Source organism: Eubalaena glacialis, chromosome 5 (assembly GCF_028564815.1).
Source record: "Eubalaena glacialis isolate mEubGla1 chromosome 5, mEubGla1.1.hap2.+ XY, whole genome shotgun sequence".
Classification (NCBI taxonomy): Eukaryota; Metazoa; Chordata; class Mammalia; order Artiodactyla; family Balaenidae; genus Eubalaena; species Eubalaena glacialis.
Window position 1 is genome coordinate 76877814 of NC_083720.1, and position 6000 is coordinate 76883813.

Consider the following 6000-nt stretch of genomic DNA (forward strand, 5'->3'; position numbering starts at 1 on the left):
CTCTGCTCAGAAGTGTCATATCTGCTCACATTTGATTGACCGAACAAGTCACACGCCACACGGAACTTCTAAGAGGGTGGGTAAGTGCAATCCTACCATGTGCCTGGAAGGATGGCACAATTGTGAGCTGGCCTAATGACTACTATGGGACCTGAATAAAGGGTTGGGGGCATCAGCTTGCATGAAGAATCAAATATCCTCATGGGAGAGCTATATAGCTAGAAGTTGAGTGCTGATACTGAGGAAAAAATTCTGAAGGCCCTAGAAATGGGAGTTAATCTGAATATCCCACATGTGTAGCAGGTGAGAACAACACTCATTAAGGAAAGGCAATTGCTGAGGGTCAAGTTGAAGTGGGCTATGGGCTGAAGCAGGTATTAAGGAGAACTCAGGGCTCCACAGTGGGAGAATAGTCACTGCCTTCTTCCAGGAAGAAGCAGCTTTTTAAAAAGTCTGAGATAAATGCAATGTGGTTATCAATAGATTCGGTATAAAACTAAGGGTTAAGCACAGAGGTAGCTCTGAGAGCGGGTAAGACTATTGACATGGGAAAGAGTTGACATGTTCTGATGCAGAAGACAACAAACAGAGTGATGAGGAAGATGCTGGTATGTCTGTCCAATCCTGGTCTACAAGTAACGCCCTCCGGGCACCAGAGTAGCACCAGTGCCCAAGACAAAACAAACAAACTAGGCATTATAGCATGGCTAGTACAGTTGCACAGGTTGGGCACTGTACATCTTGAGTTGTTGCCAATCACACTGTGATTTATGTGAATGGAACACCCAGGAGTTGTCAATGAGCAACATGAAGAATCCTGGGTCGGGCTTCCCTGGTGGTGCAGTGGTTAAGAATCCCCCTGCCAATGCAGAGGACACGGGTTCGATCCCTGGTCTGGGAAGATCCCACATGCCACGGAGCAGCTAAGCCCGTGCACCGCAACTACTGAGCCTGCACTCTAGAGCCCAAGAGCCACAACTACTGAAGCCTGCACGCCTAGAGCCCGTGCTCTGCAACAAGAGAAGCCACCACAATGAGAAGCCCACGCACCACAACTGAGTAGTCCTCGCTCGCCGCTACTAGATAAAGCTTGCACGCAGGAAAGAAGACCCAACACAGCCAAAAATAAATAAATTAAATCAATCAATCAATCAAACAAACAAACAAACAAAGAATCCTGGGTAGTAGCCCTTTCTCCACTCCCTATTCAAGGCAAGATTTGGACTCTTGCTTTTCCCTTCCCACAGCTCCTGACCCCATCAGTGTGGTTTCCTGTTTCTGGCCTTGCCCCCAACCCTTCGAATCTGACGCAGAGCCAGGTTTTCTGGTTTCAACAGTCGGGGCTTACCAGTGCCTCCCTTACATGTTTCCCAGGAGTGAGGTCACAAAGGGTGAATTGAAGACCATGCAAGGTATGCCAGCCTAGAGAAGAGAGGTAGAGGAAGACTACTGTTAGCAGGCACATGGACATCCCCACAGAACACCCCAAACCAGGGGGGACTAGGATGAGACTGGGATTCCCATGAGCGGAGGAAGCAGGGAATTAGGTTTTTGTTCCAGTTCTTGTCATCCTCCTGGTCCACTGAGGCTGGCCTGACATGGAAGAACACTCGTAACAGAGGTATGCTCAGTGTCTACCCAATTCTCAGTATAAAGTAGGTCCTCATTAAATCTTTGTTGAAAAAATAGCACAAATATGTATATTTAAAAAACAGTTCATCTTCCCTCTTTCCATAGTCATAAGAATGATGAGAATTTGACCACCAGATAAGCTATTGAAATGTGAAAAAGTCAACCAACAAGTGAAGAGAGAGGAGGTGGGTCTTTGTTCTATGGGAACCCAGGGACCAGCTAGAATTGGACTGATGCTTGGGGACTGTGTCTTCTAGACAAACCCTCCCTTGTGAATTGGTCCTTATAATTTCAGTCCGAAGATGTTCAGTGGTGGAGTGAGTTTCAGCTCTTTAAATGCTTGTAAAAATACTAGGCAGGGTTAGTGCTGGATCTGGTATTGGCACAACATTTTTTTTTTTTGTAACAGAATACTGAGGATTCTTTTATTAACTAGCTTGCAGGTAGCTCTTTTTTTTTTTTTTTAACATCTTTATTAGAGTATAATTGCTTTACAAGTGTGTGTCAGTTTCTGCTTTATAACAAAGTGAATCAGTTATACATATACATATGTCCCCATATCTCTTCCCTCTTGCATCTTCCTCCCTCCCACCCTCCCTATCCCTCCCCTCTAGGTGGTCACAAAGCACCGAGCTGATCTCCCTGTGCTATGTGGCTGCTTCCCACTAGCTATCTATTTTACGTTTGGTAGTGTATATATGTCCATGCCACTCTCTCACTTTGTCCCAGCTTACCCTTCCCCCTCCCCTTATCCTCAAGTCCATTCTCTAGTAGGTTTGCATCTTTATTCCCATCTTGCCCCTAGGTTCTTCTGACTATTTTCTTTTTTTTTTTTTTTAGATTCCATATATATGTGTTAGCATACGGTATTTGTTTTTCTCTTTCTGACTTACTTCACTCTGTATCACAGACTCTAGGTCCATCTACCTCACTACAAATAACTCAGTTTCATTACCTTTTATGACTGAGTAATATTCCATTGTATATATGTGCCACATCTTCTTTATCCATTCATCTGTCAGTGGACACTTAGGTTGCTTCCATGTCCTGGCTATTGTAAACAGTGTTGCAATGAACATTGTGGTACATGACTCCTTTTGAATTATGGTTTTCTCAGGGTATATGCCCAGTAGTGGGATTGCTGGGTCGTATGGTAGTTCTTTTTTTAGTTTTTTAAGGAACGTCCATACTGTTCTCCATAGTGGCTATATCAATTTACATTCCCACCAACAGTGCAAGAGGGTTCCCTTTTCTCCACACCCTCTCCAGAATTTATTGTTTGTAGATTTTTTGATGATGGCCATTCTGACTGGTGTGAGATGATATCTCATTGTAGTTTTGATTTGCATTTCTCTAATGATTAATGATGTTGAGCATTCTTTCATGTGTTTGTTGGCAATCTGTATATCTTCTTTGGAGGAATGTCTATTTAGGTCTTCTGCCCATTTTTGGATTGGGTTGTTTGTTTTTTTGTTATTGAGCTGCATGAGTTGCTTGTATGTTTTGGAGATTAATCCTTTGTCAATTGCTTCATTTGCAAATATTTTCTCCCATTCTGAGGGTTGTCTTTTCATCTTGTTTATGGTTTCCTTTGTTGTGCAAAAGCTTTGAAGTTTCATTAGGTCCCATTTGTTTATTTTTGTTTTTATTTCCATTTCTCTAGGAGGTGGGTCAAAAAGGATCTTGCTGTGATTTATGTCATAGAGTGTTCTGCCTATGTTTTCCTCTAAGAGTTTGATGGTGTCTGGCCTTACATTTAGGTCTTTAATCGATTTTGAGTTTATTTTTGTGTATGGTGTTAGGGAGTGTTCTAATTTCATTCTTTTACATGCAGCTGTCCAGTTTTCCCAGCACCACTTATTGAAGAGGCTGTCTTTCCTCCACTGTATATTCTTGCCTCCTTTATCAAAGATAAGGTGACCATATGTGCGTGGGTTTATCTCTGGGCTTTCTATCCTGTTCCATTGATCTATATTTCTGTTTTTGTGCCAGTACCATACTGTCTTGATTACTGTAGCTTTGTAGTATAGTGTGAAGTCAGGGAGCCTGATTCCTCCAGCTCCGTTTTTCTTTCTCAAGACTGCTTTGGCTATTCGGGGTCTTTTGTGTTTCCATACAAATTGTGAAATTTTTTGTTCTAGTTCTGTGAAAAATGCCTGGCACAAAATTTTGAAGGTATTATCACCTTGAAAACTAACATCAACTATAAACAGTGTTGCCATAACAATATTAAACAAATAGAAAATTGCTTAAGTCCTTGGTCCTTTTGAGGGAAAGCAATGCATTTACATACCTCTCCTTAGAGAAAGCATAAATATAAGTGATAATTGAATGTGCATGGGTGTGGAATAACCATTTTTCATGAAATCATGATGCTCAGGAAAATAAATACTGAGGCTGAAACCAAGTCAACCTCAGGCAAACATTTGCCTCCAAATGCATGTGTGACCTCCTCTCTGCTGTCCTTCCCCATTTTCTTCCTGACAGAGACACATGTTGAAATGTAGGCGTGGTGAAAACTCGACTCATCATCAATAAGGCTCTTGGCCCATAAATATCTGTCCTCAAATAAACAGAAAACCCTACCTAGAAACAAAAAAGAAAATATGGAAGAGGGGAAAGGGCAGGATAGAGCACAGATCTGACTTGATTTTTAGGACATTATCATCCAATGGCTTATTCTCCACCAAGATGTGTACTGGCCATCACAAAACCTACGCTTAACAAAGACTTCCATCAACAAATTTGCATAATGCCTTACTTACATGCATAGAATTCCACATAGCATTGCTTCTGACCAAGGAACTCAGTTCTCAGGGAAAAAAAATTGTGACATGGGGTTCATACCATGGAATTCACTGGTCTCACCATGTATCCCATCACTCAGGAGTAGCTGGCCTTATAGAAAGTGCAATGGCCTGTGGAAGACTCAGTTACAGCCCAGTTTGGGAGAATAACCTGAAGGTCAGAGTTCTAGTTAATAGGATGCCACATATGCTTTGAATCCGTTACCAATATGTTTCTCCCAAAGTCAGAACATATAGGTCCAGGATCAAGGGTGGAAGTGGGAGCGGCTTTTCTCACTATGACACCTAATACCCACTCACAGCATGTTTTGCTTTCTGTCCCTGCAACTTTGGGCTCTTCTGGTTCGGAGGTCCAATGTCATAATGGAGAAACACTTCCACCAGGTGACACAAAACTGCTGCACTGATTTGGAAGTTGACACTGCCAATCGGCCATTTGGGGCTCCCCCTCCTGCTGAACTAGCAAGGGCAGAAGGGGGTTTCTGTGTTGGTGGATCCTGATTATATACTAAGAGACATCAGTTTTCTACAACACAAGACCTTTATCTAGAACCCAAGGGATTCTCCAAGGTACTACGTAGTACATCCATGTCCAGTCGTAAAAGGTAATGAAAAAGATATCATCTATAGCCAGAGCAAGAAGTTACCATTTTTGTATGGAAATTTAAACCTGTTGGGAAAGTGTGTACAGTAGCTGAGTAGGCAAGGGAGTGATCGGTGCTCCAAAGCTACCTTTCTATATTCTGCTCAGTGATGTGAGGGCTGTAGGGCTCTTTTGACAGTTGGCTTCTGGTTATGTTCTGCCAATAGGGGGCACTAGCGGGATACCAGAAAGCTGGAATTGGGGTAGGGTGAAGACCTGCTGCTCCTATAAACATTGCCTCACAGGGACCCTTCACCCTAGCATTGACGGGGTCCATCCAGTTTCAGCGCTGCCTAAAGCAGCCTCATTGCACCTTCTTACAGGTACAAGCATAACCAAGTCCCTTCCCTGGAGCACCTAGGTTTTGCTAATCCCGCATCCTTCTCTTTGTTTCCTCAGCCCCAAGAGTAGTTGCTACTTTCACCGATAATGACATTGGTTACTTTGGTAGTCCCTTTTTGTTCCTTCAGCCCTCTCACATCTGTGTGATCAATTCTCCATCTTAAATTTCTTCTGTTGAAATTTCAAATGTGGTTTTTGTTTTACTGACTGGACCCTGACTGATACCCAGCCTTAGAAGGAAGCTCAAGATTATGTGACATTTCAGTTATTATCAATTTTTTCAGAAAGATTCATTAGGACACTCAGTTACAAAAAAGAGGCGGGGGGGGCATTTTTAAGTAAGTTTAATATGGAATTACTATTGTTCAAAGGCCACTATCCAAATAGGAATGGGAGAAATTCCTGTGAATGCCTGCTGGAAAATAAATTCATTTTATTAAAAGGTCTTCCTCTTTGTATTTGGAGGTTAAAGAAATGATAGAATTTATTATTCCACCAAACAAACAATTTCACTTATTTTTGGTAAATTGCACTAAATGTGGTTTAATTACTGTGTCCAGAATAGCATTCCACATC